Here is a 21,636-nt window from a genome sequence, read left to right as displayed (position 1 = left end):
TTCTCAATTTCCAATCAAAGCCTTGGTAATGTAACTGATGTTTCCAATTGTGTCCTGTTACAAGGAGAACATGTTCTTATTGAACTTATGCAAATAAGAATACTCAATAAGAATTTCATAATTCTGGAAGAATAAGGTAGGGAGAAAAAGATAAATATTTCAATTCTGTTGGCAAAGTTATAACTTACCAAAATGCTATAAGTTATAGATAGCTTAGGAGAGATCTCCTTAAATCTGAAAAAAACCAAACCTCAAATAATCACTCATGTTTCCAACAAAAAGTCAAAAAAATTATAATCATCCTCATCAGTCATTCAGCTCCATGTCATTGAATCTTGTTGATCTTGACATTTTCTTAGCAATTTTATGAATTCATCAGTTTCTCCATTAGAGTTCTGTGAATTCTCACCCAGGTCAACAGTATGATCTGAAAGTTATCAGAAACCTATACTTGTCAGAGTTCTTTCCAAGGAATCTCTTTGAAGATGAAGTACTTTTACAAAAGCATCAGAGTTAAACAATAACTATCTGTAAATGACAAAGAGACTTAAAAATGGCTATGGTGAAAGAGCTGATGAGAGTTCATTATAATGCAATTGACAAGGAAATCTGGCCATTTCTCTGACATACAACATATTAAAATAGTAACTAGAATTGCAACATGATATTATACGAGGACACATTAGATTTTTAGGTCTTTCATACAATTTCTGGAAAATTTGCATTAATAACATTACATTATTTGACAATGCTTATATAATTTAACATAACAAATCAGCTTAATTAGTTTAATATCTCTCTTTTTATAAGGCAGAGCACAAACCCTTTTGACATATTCCAGGAACCCTCTGGAAAATCCCAAAGTCAAGGTCAAAAGACTTCTCTTAGAATTTGATTTAGGGAAGTTTGTCAAAACCATCAAAAGGTTTGGCCATTTGACTGAATAGAATCACAGATCATTATGAAACAATACTTAATTATCTACTTAACCAAAGTGACAATAAAAAACAAAAACAGGTTACATAGTTTGAACAAAACTTAGTTCTTTTAATATTCAGAAGACTGTTTTCTTAAGTAATCAAAGACCCGAAGATAAAGGCAACATGAAGTACAGGAAATTATTTTGGTAAGACAGAAAAATCTTTGCTTTCTTGGCAGATTACCTAAAAGGTAAAGAAAAACCTTTCACAATCTCTTATTGAGAGCAGACCCATAGTCCAAGAAAACTTGACTACACAAGGTTCTCTCTCTCTCCCAATTCCCGAATTTCTATATCCATTTACTTTGTCCTTTATTCTTCCCTTTCCCATTCCATAACAGCCAGTTGTTCTACTTTAGGACAAAATTATTTTCTTTTCTCTTAACAAAACCGCATCTCCATTCCTTATACCTTTCTTACCAAAACACATCTACATTCCTTACATACACAGTTGTTTCCTTTATTTATTTATTTATTTATTTTTAAAAGATTTTATTTATTTGACAGAGAGAGACACAGTGAGAGAGGGAACACAAGCAGGGGGAGTGGGAGAGGGAGAAGCAGGCTTCCCACAGAGCAGGGAAGCCCGATGTGGGGCTCGATCCCAAGACCCTGGGACCATGACCTGAGCCGAAGGCAGATGCTTAACGGCTGAGCCACCCAGGCGCCCTGCACAGTTGTTTCCCTTATTATTTCTAGTAGGTTTAATTACATACATTAATTAGAATTCTTAACCCTTTGAAACTGTAATTTTTAGTGAAAACTGAGAAGTAAGTGCTTGTGAACCATCTGTTACACCAGCATTCTGTAAATTGGCAAATTTACAAATAGTTTTCATAATTTCTAGAAGCATATCCTTCCTCAGTGAATTTTTCAATGTGTCACAAGACATGTTTACCGATGGACCCAAATATCTTCAGTTCCTCTGTAATAAGAAACCAAACGTAGCTAAACCTGTGTTCAATAATTAAGGCTTCAATATTTTATCTTCTTTGAGGGGCGCCTGGGTGGTTTAGTTGGTTAAGCATCCTACTTTTGGTTTCAGCTCAGGTCATGATCTCAGGGTCATGGGTTGGGCTCTGCACTCAGCACAGAGTCTGCTTGTCCCTCTCCCCCCAACCTCTCTTTCTCCCTCTGCCCCTCCCCCTGCTCATACACTCTCTCGTTCTCTCTCAAATAAATAAATAAATTAATTAATTAATTAATTAATTTTAAAAAATCTTTGAAGAAAAAAATATTTTACCTTATTTGAAAATGATCTAGATATCCAGTGAATATTCATCATTTCACTTAGCTTATATAACCTTAAGATTTCAAGTTACCAAAAAGATTTTAGAAGCTATTTTTAAGTAGACATACCATAAGACATAATTATTGTTGAAAAGTTGATCTATAAACTTTTATCCTACTTATATCTATTTAATTTACTTGTTCTTAACAATTATATTTAGGTTACTCAGGAAAATTTCATGAGACATTGAACAGCTAACCATCACCTCAAGTGTTTTGTTTTTTTTTTTCTTGCTAACAAATTCTCTAACAGGGAGAACTTGAACATAACCTACTTGATTAGTAAATCCAGGTAGAATATAAATTGTATGTCTACATTATATTAAATGCTGATAACTCTGAAGACACACTTATTTTAATTAAACCAATAAGCTTAAACTAGCTTTTACTTACTGAAGACTAACCTTGATCACATGAATTTGAAAAATATTTGAGTTAGTTTCTATATTTTTGAGAGTTTTAGGAGTACTTAATTTATATAAGTGGTTCTTTTTCTTTAAGCCAATTTAATAGCGCTCTTTACAATTAATTTTGGCAATACCATCCAGAGGGAGAAAAATCACACATTTATATCATACATAAATATACAGATGGATGCAAACAGAGATCTTATAGTTTCATTTTAAAATGTTAGCCATGAGACAGGTATGATAATGCAACACTCACTCGTTTATAAAAGAACAGATGGGGAAAAAAAAAATATTTGGATCCAAATTGTGTTTCTGGCAGATGGAATAAGTTAAGGTTACCTGCTTAGGTGACTTAAGTTTTTTACTAATATTTATTAGTAAAAGAAGATTTTAAGGATTTTCATCCCCTAGTTTCCAAGTAGACTTTTTTTTTTTTTTTTTGTCCTTCTGGTAAGAATTACTTCCCTGAAGTTTGCATTTCAAAGAGATGACTCTGGGTTCCTAGAGAAGACCAGATAGAACCCTTGTATCTCCAAGGCACAGAGAAAGGATGCAAGTTTCTCCAAGAAGGACTTTTTCTTACTAAATCCAGATTTTTTAGAATATCTACAAGCCTTCTAAAATGAATAGGGGAGGCTTGGGGATTGGTAAAAAGATAGATGAGTTTCGAACAGCTTCTAGAGTTGCCTTCCTGTTCTTGTAAAGACTCAGTTTGTAAGAAAAGGATATTGTTTTTAATTCCTCAAAGAATTGGGTTGCAACCTGAATGGCATGAAGGGGTTGATCCAAGTATATTATCTTCAATTTGCTTCTTTGCATTAATGAGAAGATTTCCAACTAAGATGGGAATCAAAAGATTACTATCTTAGGGTAGAAGTCCTGAAAAGAAATTCCTATCAAACCCTGAATATCAGCTTCCAATATGGCCAACTTACGACCAGAGCTACTTTTTAAAGAATCCTCTCAAATATTTTATTTTGTATTTCTTTTTAAGATTTAATTTACATATTTGACAGAGAGAGACAGCGAGAGAGGGAACACAAGCAGGGGGAGTGGGAGAGGGAGAAGCAGGCTCCCCGCTGGGCAGGGAGCCTGATGTGGGGCTTGATCCCAAGACCCTGGGACCATGACCTGAGCTGAAGGCAGATGCTTAACGACTGAGCCACCCAGGTGCCCTGAATCCTCTCAAATATTTTATCAGATTTCACCAACAGTAGATATCTTTGGAAGTATTAAACAACTTTTTTTTTTTCTTTTAAACCAAAGGCATACCTATCAAATGACTCAAAACCAAAACCAATAAGCCTTTTATGGTTTACCCATGGATGCAAGAGGGGTCTTCAAAGAGGGTGCAAAAGATACTACCCTCTCAAGATCTAGGGCCACTCCCAAAGCTAACCAAAATAAATATTCAGATAACTCCCCTGAGAGCTGGCAACAGTTGGTAAGATGCTAGCTGCAAATAGGGCACAATCCACATTTCTTGTCTGGCCGTATTTTTGGTGTCCCCAACCTCACAGGTGAGCCACCTGCACACAAAGCATCCATGTCCTGGGCAGGCAGAAAGTCAAGTTAAGTTCTCAGAACAGATGACAAGATAAACAAGAAAGCAATAACTATCCTTGGGAGGGAAAGGATCAATAACCACTGGGTACCTCCAAGCCAAACTTTGATGAGAGTCACGATCCTAAGAACTAAGTCTTAGAAATGTTTTTCACTTATGAATCTGAATTTGGAAAGGGAGGGACAATGTGAAAATTTTCTCTTCCTCTTTGGATTGAGCACTACAGACAGAGAGCTGACTTTGGTAAGAATTCTTTTTTTTTTAAAGATTTTATTTATTTATTTGAGACAGAGAGAATGAGAGACAGAGAGCATGAGAGGGAGGAGGGTCAGAGGGAGAAGCAGACTCCCTGCCGAGCAGGGAGCCCGATGCGGGACTCGATCCCGGGACTCCAGGACCATGACCTGAGCCGAAGGCAGTCGCTTAACCAACTGAGCCACCCAGGCGCCCCTTGGTAAGAATTCTTAACCTTCACTGGCTTCTGCCAGTTTTCCAGGATCCCATTCTGTAGGCTCTAAAGCAGGTAGGGTATCTTAGCAGGACCCTCTGGATCGCCAAAACTGTAGTCGGGGAGGAATAATTTTTCTCAAGCCTTCTAGGTTCTTGAGTGAGACCCCCTATAATAAAATGATGCAGGCTGACTGCGTCCAAGGACCCAGAGGGCTTCTCACAGGACCAGTCAAGAGGGTCCTTGGCTTCATGCAGGATGGAAATCAAACATGAACTGAGAGGAAGTGAGAACAGAGTTTATTGAAGACATAGAGAGAGAGTATAGATATAGTATAGAGAGATATAGTATAGAGAGGACAGGAGAGGAGAGAGAAGAGGAGAGGAAAGGAGGAGAGAAGAGGAGGAGTCTCATCTTTGCTTGGGGTCTGGGGTTTTTATTGAGGATGATGGTCTGGCAAATGTGTCTTCTCAGCAATCCAGGAACAAAGATGAGTGTTTAGGTGTCTCCCATAAGTCATTTATTTCCTAGAACCAGGGGTCTTGATGAGTCAGTGGTCTTGGAAAAGGTTCATAACAACCCCGCCCAATCATTCCTTAGATGTTATCTATTGTGCTGGAAAACTCCAAAGAAATCATTAGATCCTCGACCTTTACAAGGAGGACATAGATTATCTGTTCTATTAGGCATGTGTAAGGCAGGAGTGTGGGTCATAGCAAGAATGGAGGCAGGAAAAGGAAAAAATAAGGCAGTTTTTCATGGGGTCCCTCTAGTTTCCCTGTTTCAAAAAGACAAATTAAAAAGAGAAAAAACAAGCAGAAGTTTAATAACATGTATACAGGATGAGACCCAGGAAAGCAATAAAGACTCCCTCAAATGGCCCAAATCATCACTTTACCGTCCTCAGCTAAAGACAAAAGAAAGATGTTGTGGGCTGGGGAGGCCAGTTATGGAGGATTATCAGGAAGAACACAGTAAACAAGGGTAAATTTGTTATGTAGATTTAAGTTAGGTTCCCCTCCCCCCTCGGAGTTTCTTGTGATTTAAGATTCATCTTTCTCTTGCTGGTCCAGAGAGGGGGGAAGACATTCTTACAAATGGTGATTTCCTTTATAAATGTAAATTTCCCTTATGAAAGGGTAAATTCTACTCTGTTTTCAGAGATTCTCCTGTGTGTGCAGCTTCTCAAAAATAATCAGCTCAAAATAATCCTTATGCAAAAGAGACATATTTTGGGGTGGCATATTTTGTTGCCTTCAACACTAATAAAAGTGGCTGAGGGTGAGGAAGGAACCGAGTAGGTAGTAGATATGTAGATTAAGACTTCTTATTCGGCACACCTTTTTATATTGTTTTTAATTTTGACCATCTTAAATGTATTACCTAAGCAAAACATCCAAACCTTATGACATTCTTTTTTTTAAGTAATTATTTATTTTTAAAGATTTTATTTATTTATTTACTTGAGAGAGAGACAGAGCATGAGCTGGGGGGGGGGGGTTAGGGATAGAGGGAGAGGGAGAAACAGACTCCCCGCTGAGCAAGGAGCCTGACATGGGACTCCATCCCAGGACCCTGAGATCATGACCTGAGCCAAAGGCAGATGCTCAACCGCTCAACCGACTGAGCCACCCAGGTGCCCTTGTGATATTCTTAAATTACTAACAGCAAGGGACCCATTACCTAAGGTAGAAACCTACATATGGAGAGGGTGAAGGGACAAAGTAGACATGAGTAGCAAGTTACCCAGTCTCTAGTCAATGAGCTATTTCTACAAGTTCAAATTGAGTAAAGAATAATTTAGCAAAAAAAAAAAAAAAAAGAATAATTTAACTACTTAATTTATTCATTCAACAATGTGTATTAAGTTTTTCTTTTATGCAACGGACAGGAATATCAAATGATACTGATTGTTTTTATCTCTGATGAATATATTAAAATAATGATTCTTATAAACAGCACACAGCTTCGTTAATAATATTATCGCCCTCTTTTTCAAGTTACAATATTCTGGGATAGAAAATAAAATAATCTCCATAGGAGGAGAACAGTGGTTGAAGAAAGTCGATTGCTCAGGGAAAAAAATGAAATACAGAATAAAGCTGAGTTTCCCTGGTTCTGTCAGAAGTAGATAGCATTGCTGGAGAAAACAAATTTCCACTGCTTCATGCCTTCTTCCAAAAAGTAGTGTTCTAATGGCCCAGGACCAGAAAAAGGAGATTCAGAAGCCATTGTCTTTTATTGTAACCAAAGAGAAATCATTCATTTTTCAAAGAAAGGCACAGAAGGAATAACACAAAGTTAGTAATATCACCCAATAATTTGAAAAAAGAGAAAAGACAGAGCTCAGATCAGTAAACACGCTAGTATTAAAAAGTATACAGAAGAGGGATGCTTGGGTGGCTCACTCGGTTAAGCGTCTGTCTTCGGCTCTGGTCGTGATCCCAGGATGCTGGGATCGAGTCCCGCATCGGGCTCCCTGCTCAGTGGGGAGCCTGCTTCTCCCTCTGCCTCTGCCGCTCTCCCTGCTTGTGCTCTCTCTCCCTCTCTCTGACAAACAAATAAATAAAATCTTTAAAAATAAAAGTATACAGAAGAAACAATTGTTCAAGTGAGTCAGAGATGGTGAAGGAAATAATCCTCAATCAGATACAAATGCTTAAATCATAGATAAAATTCATTGCAGCATCTGGCTAATCAGAGGTAATCCAAAGTTTGTTGGTGGTGCCCAGGAAAACTCCTTCTGTGGCTTTATCTTTTCTGGCTAGTTTTTCTATAACTCAACACACTTCCTCCGGGGACTAAAAGAAAACACGTGGTCACTGCAGTCAGCACTGAGTATGTCAGGAGATGGGAAGGCTGCCAACAGCCCCATTCCCCAATGTATATCTTCCTGCCCATAAGCAGATTTCAAAATAACATTTCTCACTCCAGACGATCTAGGACATTCTGACAGTTCATGAAATGGTGCAATTGGATCTGTTCTTGGAGGGTGCTTTGAGAGTATATTTCTTGCAAAACTTCTGAGACCCTACCTTCAGTGGAGAAAATTCCAGAACATCAGACCATTAAAAACAAATAAACAAGAACAAATAAAAAAGACCAGTCTTTCGAGCAATCTGCTGTGCCATAAACACCTGAAGGTGTCTCCAGGGCCAGGAACTAAATGAGATGTTGCCCCACTCAGGGCAGGCAGCCAATTCACTTTCTCTGGATTCGAACCCTTTTCCAAATTGGGTGTGTGTGTATGTGTGTTTCGGCCATTGTCACCTGCACTTGGGAGGACAAATATTAAGAAGGAAGTTTGCCTCAAGACTGATATCACCTCAGGGTCTTTATTCACTTATAAATGAGTCCAGACATTTCACAAATGGAGGTGGGGGAGAGGGTAGGTGGGAGGAGGGGGGGTGAGCTTTGCGGGTTTATTCTCACAGTTGAAAAAGTCATTTTGGAGAAAACGCTGATCCCTTAATTCTACAAGGTGCAATTAGTAGAGTTCATTTCCATCATCCCCTATTCAATTATTCTAGCATTGGATGAATTTTAAAAATCATTGCAAGCATTAAAAAAATCTGACTTAGTGCAATTATGTTTTACTTTCATTTAAGAGGGTAGTTAGCAGCTTGGTTTTCTTTTCTTTTTTTTTTTTTTTTTAGAGTAAGCTCTATGCTCAGTGTGGGGGGCTTGAACTCATGACCCCGAGATCAAGAGTCGCATGCCAGTCAGGTGCCCCAAGCAGCTTGTTTTTAACAGATATTCTACTTTTGTGGAGGGGCAGCTTTATAATTCTTTTTTGCATAAAGATACACGTAAGGTGGGGCACCTGGCTGGCTCAGTCAGCAGAGTGTGACTCTTGACCTCAGGGTCGTGAAAGAGCCCTGTAAGGTGGCGTTCTTTTTATTATTGAAAAATGAAAAAGATAAACATACTAATCCACTGATTTTAAAAAGCCGTTTTAAAGCAATTTTAAAGTTGTTTTAAAGCCATTCTGAAGCAAATGTATGGCATTTAAATGACTAGGTGAAGTGATTGTATGGGATTTTTATCTTATTTATGATTTTTCTCTATTTCCCAAATTTTCTATGACATAACTTAAAAAAATTTTTCTAAGCAAATTTAGATGTGCCTATAATTTAATAGTGATTGCTGCAAAGAACCGCAGTCTCCCAAGTCCACAAGCCTGTATCCTCAGAGGCGAACACTTTCTTTTTTTAAAAATGTAATTTAATTTTTTTAAAAGATTTTAGTTATTTGAGAGGGGGAGAGAGAGAGAGTGAGAGAGAGCATGAGAGCAGAGTAAGGGGCAGAGAAAGAAGCAGACTCCTCACTGAGCAGGGAGCCCGATGCGGGGCTCGATCCCAGGACTTTAGGATCATGACCTGAGCTGAAGGCAGATGCCTAACTGACTGAGCCACTCAGGCGCCCCAATTTTTTAATTTTGTAGTTTCAGGGCCAAACTATCCATTTCTCTCTCTAAAAGAGGATTTGCCTCGGGGCACCTGGGTGGGCTCCGTTGTTAAGCGTCTGCCTTCAGGTCCTGCTCGGCGGGGAGCCTGCTTCTCCCCCTGCCACTCCCCCTGCTTGTGTTCCCTCTCTCGCTGTGTCTCTCTCTGTCAAATAAATAAATAAATAAATAATCTTAAAAAAAAATTGAAGAGGATTTACCTCTTTCATACAGGCATGCCTCCCTTCCCAGGATGGCCATTATCGAAATATAGTTACATTGTCATTTTGCCTACATCGATTAGGTATTTACATTATTATGGCTTTGTAAATCCTGCTGGCCACTGAGCCATGTTTTACGTGTTATTGGGATACAGAAAAAGGATACTCTTTGTTTTACAATTTGAAGGAAAAAAAAAATTTACACTGGCCACTTTGGAAATGTAGGTACCTCATCCACACTGTGTTACTCAAAGGCTGGGAATTCAAGAGAGATTTTTGGCTGGCCATCCAACCAGCACATTGCTGGCACTCAGTAAGCAGCTGTAGAATGATTAAACACAGACCCTCAAGTGACAAGTTCAGTCTGTTCAAGACCTTGATTATTTGACTGAGGTACACTATGTGAACGAGCCATTGGAAGTCATCGAAATAGTCTTTGCTGACATTATCAGTGTATCAAAGACCTTTTCCTGGTAATCACATTCATTGTTTCTCAAACTCATGAGGGCACCTTTCCCTCTCACTGGGGAACATACTTCGGTATAAAAAAGCAGGCTTCGAATTTTCTACTACTGCTCATTTCTTCACACACGATGCTGAAAACAAAAACAAAAACAAAGACAAAGACAAAAACAAAAACAAAAACAAACCAAGATGTAATTACATGCAGAGCTTCCACTTTTCTGGCAACACACAAAGTCAGGTGGTTCGCTTCTTTCCCCCGTGGATTACTTTCTGGAAATACGGCAGGGTGTGCATTGGAGTCAAGTTGAACCTGCTCCAGGTACACCTCTTGCTTTGCCAGGCTGCATCGTGGCTCATCAAATAACCTTGAGTGAACAAAACAGCTCTCCTCCTATAGCATGACTTCTCAGTTATAATCCAAACAATCTGCCATACAGCCCTTCCTTTTCAGATATGTGCGACATAATTTGCTAAGCGCTGAGTCATACTTGGCACTTCAATGATTCCACCTCACTGTAAAGCAAAATATCAACCTAGTGCATGATATTATTTTTGCCAGTAGCAGAGCTGCTTTTCCTCCGAGCGTAATATATAGCATCAATGTTGAGTTTGCTTTTACAAGTTTCCAGAAGTGATGTGATTTATGTGTGTGTTGGCCACGAGGCCAACTTTGAATCGTGACTCTTTAGATTTTTCTCTTCTCGGTCTTTAGGTATAAAATAACTAACTCACATAATGGGAAGCATTATTTCATGCTTGTTTTGAATACATACAATACATTTACCATGGAGGTCACTCTGTTTGATTTGAAAATGACAGCATTTTCAATGTCTTCATCCCACTATTTAACAAAATTATACGTAATAGACTACACCCTGGGGGCTTTTAAACAGATCACAGGTCCGATAAAATCCAATCTTCAGATATTTTTCATTCTACTTTTAATTCAAACTATTCTTTTTCAACTATTTGTCAGAAATCATGACTAACAGATTCACTTTCCAAGCATTTCTAGATTCACGGGCAAAATTAAACTGGAGCCTGTTGATTATGACCATTTTCATCATTGCTTTTCAGTGAACCACTTGTGAGTCATTGACCCATTTATGTGAATTGTGCATCTGACATAACCACATGACAGTAACCATGAAAAAATGCAAATTTAACCAATGTGCTCAGTAGCCTGGAAACAATGTGAGATAATATTAGCCAAGGCCAAGAACATGGCTAACTTAATGTTAGCATCCGTGAAGCCACTAAAATGGTGCTTGCGGAATATGTTTAGCCAAAGGTACACAACTTAAGAAACTGAGGGGAAGCATGCTTGCAGCCAAGGCTGAGGGGTAAAAGGGGGGCTGGGCCCACACCACTGGTTGGTGAGAGAATGAGCACATTATGAGCACATTAAAAGGACTTGGACCCTTTGGCTACCTGCTCCTTGTGTTAAGGTTTGGAGTTTTCCATTGCTTCATCTAACAGCCTCTCGCAGTGTTAACAATTGTCAAGTCAACGTGGTACCCGGACCACTGCTGGCAAGTTAACTTTTTGCAGGATCTGCTCACGGATCTTCCCTGCTCATCACGCCTCCATCCCCCAGCCACAATAAAAAGGCAATACTCATTAAAAAAAAAAAAAAAAGACCTCTGTAAAAATGATAATCTTTATTTCCAATATGACAAAAATGGATGAATGAAATTGTTTCATTGCTTTTTCTTTTTTTTTTTTAGAGAAAGGGAGAGAGAGAGAAAGCACATGCACATGGGGGGAGGGGTAGAAGGAGAGCGAGAGAGAAAATCTTAAGTAGGCTCCATTGCCCAGCACAAAGCCCAATCTCACAACCCTGAGATCCTGACCTGAGCCAAAATCAAGAGTCAGATGCTTAACTGACTGAGTCACCCAGGCGCGCCTTGTTACTTTTTCTTCTGAAGCCAACACACCATCCACAGACACACTGCAGTCCTGCCATCCTCTTGTTCTCCAGGGATCTTCAGTGGTCTACAATGCACACTGGAGAAGCATTGTACTACAGTGTTTTAATTTGTACTTTTCTCATTTTCCTTTTCTTCTTTTTTTTCCACCTAAGTTAAGGTAGACAATACAGATCATAAAAAAATGTTTGGGGAGACTGTTGAGAATGTTTAGGAAGGTCCTCTTTGAGGGAAAGGAGGAAATTAGTGGGCAGCATGTCAAGGTGAGACAGGGAACTGAAGGGATCCCATGAAAAAAAAGCTGGCTTTTCCCCCTTTGCTCCTTTTCCTGCTTCTGTTCTTGCTAGGACCTGCACGCTTGCTTTACACATGTCTTAATGTATGTCCTCCTTATAAAGGTTGAGGATCTAATGATTTCTTTGGAGCCGTCCGGAACCATAGATAACATCTAAGGAGTGACCAGGCGTCAACACTGACTCCAAACACCTTGACGTCAAGACCTCTGGCTCCAGGGCATAAGTGATTTATGGAGGACACTTGAGCACTGGTCCTTGTTCAACCAGTTCTCGATGCCTGAGAGGACACCTCCACCAGACCACGATGCCTGAGAAGACACATCCACCAGACCACCATCCTCAATAAAAACTCCAGGCCCTCAAGCAAAGATAAGACTCATTCTCCTTTTCCTGTCTGAGTCTCCCAGACACTCCATCTGTATCTGCTCTTTCTATATCTTCAATAAACTCTGCTCTCACTTCCTGCTGGCTCGTGCTTGATTTCCATCCTGCGAGAAGCCAAGGGTCCTCTTGGCTGGTCCTGCGGGCGTCCCCCTGGGTCCTCAGACCTGGCCTGCCTGCATCAAAGGGATTATGGAGCTGAGTTGCAGAAAGCAAGCTGGTAGCGTGCCCCCCATACCCTCCATTTCCCAGCCACAAGTGATAGCAGGACCTCAGAGTTAACTCAGTTCCATCTCCTCCTTTTACAGATGAAGAACCTGAGTTTCGGTGGATTTTTTGAAGTCTTATGATAAATATGGTTGATTGTTACATGAATGGCCCCCGATGAATCACACCTCCTGGTATCCGGGCCCTAGTATAGTCTCTTCTCACATTGACTCTAGGTTTGACTGTGTGAGGCCGCTTTTAGGCAACGAGCTTCAGCAATAGAAACAAGGCAAAAGGGCCCACAGCGGCCACCTAGCTGAAAGCAAACAGGCTCATTAAGTGACCCACCGCGAAATAGCCATAGGCCTTAACTGGCCAATTACAACCAGGCACAGTTCCAACGATTACCAAAAAAGGGAAAATTCCGTAAGTCCCCATACTCCCTCACTCTGCCCTATGACTATAGTCCCTCACCACCCCCTCGTGGCAGTCTCTCCTTTGTTGTCCTGCCTGCCACTCCCTTGCAGTGCATTCAATAAACTTCTATCTCTTTTGTTCTACCTGGGGTGAATTCTTTCACCGTCTGCACCACCAGCCCCCACCCAATTGGGATACTCCACATTCGGTGCACCCCCCACATTCTGATTGGAGCAGCCCACAAATCATCAAGCTGTGGAGAAGCCCGGAAGAAAGGCCACATGGAGGTGAGTTCAGGGCTCCAGTCCACAGCCTGCATCAAGGGCCCAACATGTAAATGAGGCCATCTTGGATATCACAACCCCAGTTGCACCTCCAGCAGCATGAGTAACTCAGGCCACACCAATAGAAGAACTGGTCAGCCAACCCACTGAATCAGGAGAAATAATAAATCATTGTTGTCTTAATCCACTAAATTTTGGGTGATTTGCTTCCCGCCAATAGGTAACTGATACGATGAGTCACCGGCATCGCAAAGACAAGACCCAAAGCCAATGCAGAGAACATAAACTTCGAATTCAGACAAACTGTAATTTCTTTTAGCTTACTTAGCTATAAGACCTTGGGTAAGGTCCTGAAATTTTCTGAGCCTCAGTGTTTTCTTCCATAAAATGGGATTAATTATAGCTATTACATGGCTTTGTCTTGAGCATCAAAAGAGTTCGCCAGCTCCCATGTGTACAGGAGGAAAAAAACACCTCAGAGATGAATAACTCAAAGGGGTGGTTAAAACATGGGCTTATATAGCATCTTAACAAAGAACAATAAATTTGTAGAGAAGTGATGAGACAAAGGAAAAGAGTTGTCAACTTTGGAGGGCAGCAAACCGTGGGAAGATAAATAGGAGAAACTAATGAAACATAGTGGTTTTTTCTAGCAGGTTTGTTATGCAAATTCCTCTCAGTGCAGTCTCTGGACTGATAAGAGTCTCCTTTGCAGGTGATTAAGAGTCGGAGCCTGCTTTTAGGCAAAAGGGGAGGGGGGCGCAGAGAGCCTGTTTTTGGCACCTGCTATTTCTCATTTGTCTTCCACTCAAAATAATCCTTATGCCAATGTGGTATATTTTCAGGCATATTCTGGTCCTCTATACATGTACCATGCTTAGAACAGTGCCTGGCACCTAGTAAGTATCCGATTCATATCTGGAAGTCTTAGTATTAGAGTATTTATAGTACTCGATAAATACATGGTGGCTATCGTAACTTGTCTTCTGAACTTTTGTGGTACCTTCTTTTTTTCTTTCTTTCTTTTATAATCTTATTTTTAAGTAGGCTCCATGCCCGACGTGGGGCTTGAACTCACAACCCTGAGATCAAAAGTCGAGTACTCTACCGACTGAGCCAGTCAGGCGCCAGCCCCCCCTTTCCTGTTTCTATCTCTCCTGCAGCTGTTATTATGTTGCCATTATTTATATACATCCTCTACTTGCCAGATTATAAACTTCTTCAGGGTGTAGGCCCTCCATGTTGATGTAAGTGACTACATGTTTGTAAAACATTACAGTTTCTGTGGTGAGAGACTACTAGACTGTGAGCAAATATTATCTTTAACAGCAACCTTCCCTATAAGAGAGAATACAGTAGGTGCTGGCCTTCCTTGAATGCAGTACAAACCACTATACTTAGCTAAGTAGATGTCCATTGAAACTTAGCTAAGTAGATGTCCACTGTACTTAGCTAAGTAGATGTCCAACCCACAGATTTCTTCCTTCCTCAGAGACTTAGAAACTTATTAAATAATTGTTTCTCTTTCTGGCCTGGAGCCATATTCTATTTATAGTTTGATGCTTTGTATATTTCTCTGTCTAATCCAATTTATATAGGAAATATTTCAAATATGGGGGCACCTGGCTGGCTCAGTCGGTAGAGCATGATGACTCTTGATCTCGGTGTTGTGATTTTAAGCCCCACGTTGGGTGGAGAGATTACTTAAAAATAAAATCTTTAAAAAAAAGGGAGGGGGGAATTACTTCGAATATGCACAGACAAACATTCCTCTTTTCTCCAAAACATTTATATTAACATACTAATGAAGAAAAGTCGAAAAACAATAGAATTTCAAATCAGAACTGACGTTGTATATCATGCTGTTTTGCTTTTAACGCAACAAGATGTTTGGTGTTTTCAATAAACGCAGACTGCATAGTGACAACAGATGTAATAAACACAGAAAATCCAAAGATCCATTTTGTCACCGTGAGTTTAAGATTGTAAACAAATTAAAAGAATGTTGTATCTGGCTCCTGAGAAGGCAATAGTAACACTTTGCTTATTAGGATAAAGAAGTTCATTCCTACCCAAAGGAAAAATGGACATTAAAACTCCAATACAATGACACCTTTCACATCAAATGGATTCTATACTTTACACCAATGCATGTATAAATGTACACACAGCTAGAACCACAACCCAGACAGCAGTTGCGAGACTGGGGAGTCAAGAGTCTGGAAGGAATTATAGAAACCCATCCAAAATAAAGGTCGCTGTACAGGCTCACCTACTGAAAGATGGCTTAATTTAACAATACAGCAATGAAAAACAAACAGACAGGGCCCCTGCCCTAGAGGGATTAGAGGCTGAAAAATGTAAGCAGAGCTGTCTCACGTGTTATTAATAAACCATGTCAGAAAATTAAACGAAACCATCTACCACTGTAAAAGATCACCTCCTACATAGCAGTAGCTTATGATGTAAGACTGTTTTTTATTAACCTACATAAAAGGTTTATATTTTCTATTAGACACACTCCTACTTTTTCATTTTTATGAGATTTGATTATGTTGCTTCACGTTGTTTGTACAGTATACGTTGCTGTTCGATTTCCTTCTTGTGTGTGTGTTTTTTTTTTAATAGAAGAAATAAACTTTTGCATATAAAGATTAAGCCCTCTGTTTCTCACCCATTTATGGCACATAGATTCTAGGATGGGCCTCCATGATCCCCATATCCTGTGGATGCCCCTGCCCTTAAGAGTGGGTGGGACTTTGGGTGCTTGGGTGGCTCATTCTGTTAAGCGTCTGCTCAGGTCAGGATACCAGGGTCCTGAGATCAAGCCCCACATTGGGCCCCTTGCTCAGCGGGGAGCCTGCTCCTCCCTCTCTCTGCCACTCCCCCTGCTTGTGCTCTCTCTCTCAAATAAATAAACAAAATCTTAAAAAAAGAAAAAAAGAGTGGGTGGGACCTGTGATCAGCTTCTGAACTAGTAGATTATGGCAAACATGATGGGATGCCACTCCTGTGGTTACATTACGTTATATAACTCCATCTTGCTAGCCAACTCTCTACACAGGAGTCCTTCTCACCCACTGCTGGCTTTGAAGAAGCAAGCTGCCATGAGTCCTACCATCCCAAGGAATTAAATGCTCCAACACCGTGTGAGTGTGGAAAGGAATGCTTCCATAGTTAAGCCTCTAATTAAGACCCTTGTCAACACCTTGACTGAAGCTTGTAAGACCTTGAACAGAGGACCCACCTAAGCCTTGCCCAGACTTCTGACCCACAGAAACCATGAGATAATAAACGTCTATCATTTTAAGCCACGAAGTTTGTGGTAATGATGTTATGGAGCAGTAAATAACACACCTACCTAATCCCCGTCTCTTCCCACTCCAAGTGGAAGGACCACCAGGAATTTGGTATATGTCCTTGTTCCCATGTTTAAATAACTTTCCTACATACATGTTTACTGATGTACAATCTATGCTATTTGCTATAGACTGAATGTTTGTGTCTCCCCCCTCCAGCCCAAATCCATATGTTAAATCCTAATCCCCAATGTGATGGTAATAGGAGGTGGGGCCTTTGGTAGGTGATGAGGTCATGAGGGCAAAGCCCTCATTAATGGGATCAGTGCCCCTTTTCTCATTAAAAGAGACCTGGGAGAGGGACGCCTGGGTGGCTCAGTCGGTTAAGCGTCTGCCTTCGGCTCAGGTCATGGTCCCAGAGTCCCGGGATTGAGCCCCGCATTGGGCTCCCTGCTTGGCCGGGAGCCTGCTTCTCCCCCTCCCTCTGCCTCTCCCCCAGCTCATGCTCTCTCTCTCTCTCTGTATCTCTGTGTCTCGAATGAATAAATAAAAAAATCTTAAAAAAAAAAAAGAGAGAGAGACCTGGGAGAGCTCCCTCACCCCTTCCACTAAGTGAAGACACAGCTAGAAAACATCCATAAACCCGAAAATGTGTTCTCACCAGACAGACAAATCTACCGGTACATTGATCTTGGATTTACCAGCCTTCCGAACTGTGAGAAATAAATCTGTCTTGTTTATAAGCTACCCAGCCTATGGTATTCTGTTATAGCAGCCCGAATGGACTAAGACACGATTGTTTCATGAATTTTTAGATTTACATAAATGGTATCACACTGTACATATTGTACAACTGGCATTTTTCTCTCTATATTATGTTTTTGAGGTACATCTATATGCTTCATTGTACAGTACACTATATTTGTTTGTCCATTCCATTATTGATGGACATTTAATTGGTGTATGAATCTCCTCTCAACTTTGCATTCAGTGATGTCAGTACCTAGAAGTCCGCCACAGTTTATTTACACCAGAGAAATGGGCAAATGCTAGGAAACAGGACTTTTTTTAACTTTCCCCAGAGAGCCAGTGGTCATATCTTTATCAGCACACCACCGCAAATCCTGGTGTTTGTGAGAAGAGTTTCTCTAGGTTATAGCCCTAGAAGTCAAATTTGTAAATCTTAGGAGATTGACATTTTATTTTATTTTATTTTATTTATTTTTTTAAAGATTTTATTTATTCATTTGAGAGAGAATGAGATAGAGCATGAGAGGGGGGAGGGTCAGAGGGAGAAGCAGACTCCCCGCCGAGCAAGGAGCCCGATGCGGGACTCGATCCGGGACTCCGGGATCATGACCTGAGCCGAAGGCAGCCGCCTAACCAACTGAGCCACCCAGGCGCCCAGGAGATTGACATTTTAAATTTTACTATATGTTGTTGAAGTGTCCCGGAATATGTTTGTACCATTTTTTCTTCCCACCACCAGGGCGAAAGTTCATTTTTTCCCAAATTCTCATCAACACTTGGTATTTATTTTTGTCAAACTGATGGGCTTGGTTTTTGTTTGTTGTTAGCAGCCTTATTGGGATATAACTGAAATATAATAGATGGCATATATTTTGTATACAAATTGACAAGTTTTAATATGAATATGCACCATGAAACATCAGTATATCATGACAAGCAATAATCACCAAATTTATCATTCCTGAAAGTTTCCTTGTGCTCCTTTGTTATCCGCCTCTCTCTCTCCCTGTCCCAAACTGCAGCCAATCATTGATCTGCTTGATATCACTATTAACTACCTTGCATTTTCTAGAATTTATATAAATGAGATTATATAGTATGTGCTTTTTTTTTTTTGGTCTAGCTTCTTTCACTCAGCATAGTAATTATAAGTCTCATTTATGTTGTTGGTTGTAGCTCATTTATTTTTATTGCTGACTAGTATTCCGTTGTATGGATATCTATGATTTCTTTATCTGTATATGTATTCATGGGTAATTGGGTTATTACTAGTTTTTGGCTTTTAGAATAAAGCTTCTATGTACAAGTCTTTATGTGGACATAACTTTCGTTTCCCTTGGGTAAATGCCTAAAAGTGGTGTTACTGAGTCATACGGTAGACGTAGATTTAATTTTGTAAGAAACTGCCAAACTGCTTTCCAAAGTATAATTCAACACTCCCCCCAGCAGTGTATGAGAACTGCAGGTGCTCCCTATCCTTGTCAACACTTAATATGGTCAAATTTTCTTTTTTTCTTTTTCTTTCTTTTGCATTTTAGACATTCTAATATGTGTATAGTGATATCTTACTATGATTTAATTGCACTTCTCTTATGACTACTGATTTTGTACATCTTTTCATGTCTTTCTTTGCCATCTGTATGTTTTTTGATGAACTATCTGTTCAAACCTTTTGCCTATTCTTCTATTGAGTTGTCTCCTTATTCTTGAGTTTGAGAATACTACTATATTCAGAACACAAGTCCTTTTTGAATGTGTGATTTCCAAATACTTTCTCCCAGTCTATGGCTTGTCTTTTCATTCTTGTAACAGTGTCTTTTGAAGAAGAGAAGTTCTTAATTTTGGTGAAATATAACATATCAATTTTTCTTGTTGTTTGGCTTGTGCTTTTGGTGCTGTATCTAAGAAATTTTTCCCTAATCCAAGCTCACAAATATTTTCTCCTATTTATCTTCCAGGGGTAAAAAGATATTAGATAGAAGACAGTGGAGGAACATCTTTAAAGTACTGGAATATTATGTCCAGTGAGAATACCTGTTAAAAACTAAGGCAAAATAAAGACTTTTTTGAACGTACAAAACCTGAAAGAATTTATCACCAGCAGGTCTGTACTACAAAAAATGTTAAAGTCCTTCAAGCCAAAGGGAAATGATAGTAGATGGAAACTTGGATTTATATAAAAGAATGAAGAACACTATAGATGATATATATATTGGTGGGAGTGTATTAGTTTTCCATTGCTGCTGTAACAAATGATCACAAATTTAGCAGCTTAAAACAACAGAAATGTATTATTTTACAGCTTCCATATATCAGAAGTCTGACACATGTCTCACTGAGCTAAAATCAGGGTATTGGCAGGGTCGTGTTCTTTCTGGAAGCTCTAGGGAAAAATCAGTGTCCTTGCCGACTGTCAGTGTGGGGTTATCTTTAGCTCTTAGAGTTCTCTGATACTTGCACATAGCCCCGTATATCTCAGAATTCTTCTCATACTACCATTTGTCTAATTCACTCTTTTGCTTCCCTCTTCCACTTGTAAGACTCATGTGATTAGATTGAGCCTACTTAATAATCCAGGATAATTTCTTCACCTCACAGTCCTTATCCTTAATCATATTTGCAAAGTCCCTTTTGAAATGTAAGGTAACATATTCGTAGGTTCTGGGGATTAGGACACGGACATCTTTGGGGGGACCATTATTCTGCCTATCATGCTGGTAAACATGAAAGACTGTTCTCTTTTTTTATTTAAATGACTTTAAAGATAATTAACTGTTTAAAGCAGACGTAAAAACAGCATGTTGTGGGCTTTATAACACGTAAATGTAAGATATATGACAACAATAACACAAAGGCCTGTAGGGGAGAAATAGGGGTGTAAAGTAAGGTTCTAATACTATGCTAAGTGGTTTACCGAAGGTCCAGAAGGGAGACAGTGATAAGTTACATGAGGTTTCCAATTTTAGCTAATATCCCCTTGTATATATGAATGAAAACTTCTTAGGTTCCTATCAGTGAAAGAAATTTGTAAGGTTAGAGCATGTGCATATTTAACTTCACTAGAAATTGCCAAGGTGGTTGTACTCATTCACGGTTTTATTAGTAATGGATGAGAATGCCTATTTTATCATGACCTTTCTTGGTGTTGTCACACTGTGTAACTTTCATCAACTTCGCGGCTATAAATGTAACATTTTATTTTGTTTTACATATTAAGCATCTTTTTATACCCTTTCATATGTTTATTGATCATTCAGGTTTCTCATCTATGCAAGGCCTATTGCTCTTTTTGACTTTTATTTTCCTTGGGTTTAGAGGAATTCTTTATGTTATCTGTATACTAATCCTCAGTCAGTTATATAGATGGTAAATAATTTAGTCTTTGACTTCTTTTTTTCATTTTGTTTATGAGCCTTTTTTAAATAGATTTTTTAAATTTTAATGTGGTCAAATGTATTGATCTTTTCTTTGATGGTTTGTATTTATTTTATGTCTTGCTGAAGAAACTCTACATATTCTTTTGAAAGTTTAAAAGTTTTTCTTCTCACATTTAACCCTTTAATTCACCTGGAACTCCCTTGTTTAAGTATCAAATAGGTTTTTATCTCCATCTGTCCCAGTCACCCCAGGATCAGGCCAGCCTTTCACTGTTGATTTCTTTTTTTTTCTTTTTGATTTTTTAAGTAGGCTCCACACTGTGCAGCGCCACACAGGGCTTGAACTCATGACCCTGAGATCAAGACCTGAGCTGAGATCAAGGGTCAGATGCTTAACCAAATGAGCCACCCAAGCACCCCTTACTGTTGATTTTTATTATTTTTTTAATATTTTATTTATTTGAGAGAGAGCACAACAGAAAGAGAACATGAGCAGGACAGAGGGAGAGGGAGAAGCAGACTCCCCACTGAGGAAGGAGCCCGATGCGGGGCTCGATCCCAGGACCCTGGGATCATGACCTGACCCGAAGGCAGACACTTAACCAACTGAGCCACCCAGGTGCCCCCTTACTGTTGATTTTTAAAATTTTTTAAAATTTAAAAAATTTTAAAATTTCCATAATTGTTCCAGTCTGTTTCTAAAATTTTCACTATGTTCAATCAATCTATCTATGTTCTATTACTACACTGGTTTATTTTACTATAGCTTTGTAATAAGCCTTAATATTTGGTAGGGCAAATATTTGGTAGGGCAAATACGGAAGAATCTTCCTTATTCTTCAGGAGATTTGGGCGTATTATATAAAATTTCTTCAT

General features: G+C 39.3%; 1 non-coding gene across 1 annotated transcript; it reads right to left on the bottom strand.

The window, feature by feature from the left end:
- Positions 1 to 14,387: 14,387 nt before the first annotated feature.
- Positions 14,388 to 14,460, bottom strand: TRNAK-UUU (transfer RNA lysine (anticodon UUU)). Its single transcript has one exon. It is a non-coding gene; the product is annotated as a tRNA-Lys (tRNA).
- Between the last annotated feature and the right edge of the window lie 7,176 nt (positions 14,461 to 21,636).

Source organism: Leptonychotes weddellii, chromosome X (assembly GCF_054177405.1).
Source record: "Leptonychotes weddellii isolate Sample4059 chromosome X, ASM5417740v2, whole genome shotgun sequence".
Taxonomy (NCBI): Eukaryota; Metazoa; Chordata; class Mammalia; order Carnivora; family Phocidae; genus Leptonychotes; species Leptonychotes weddellii.
This window is presented reverse-complemented; position numbering and strand designations above follow the sequence as displayed.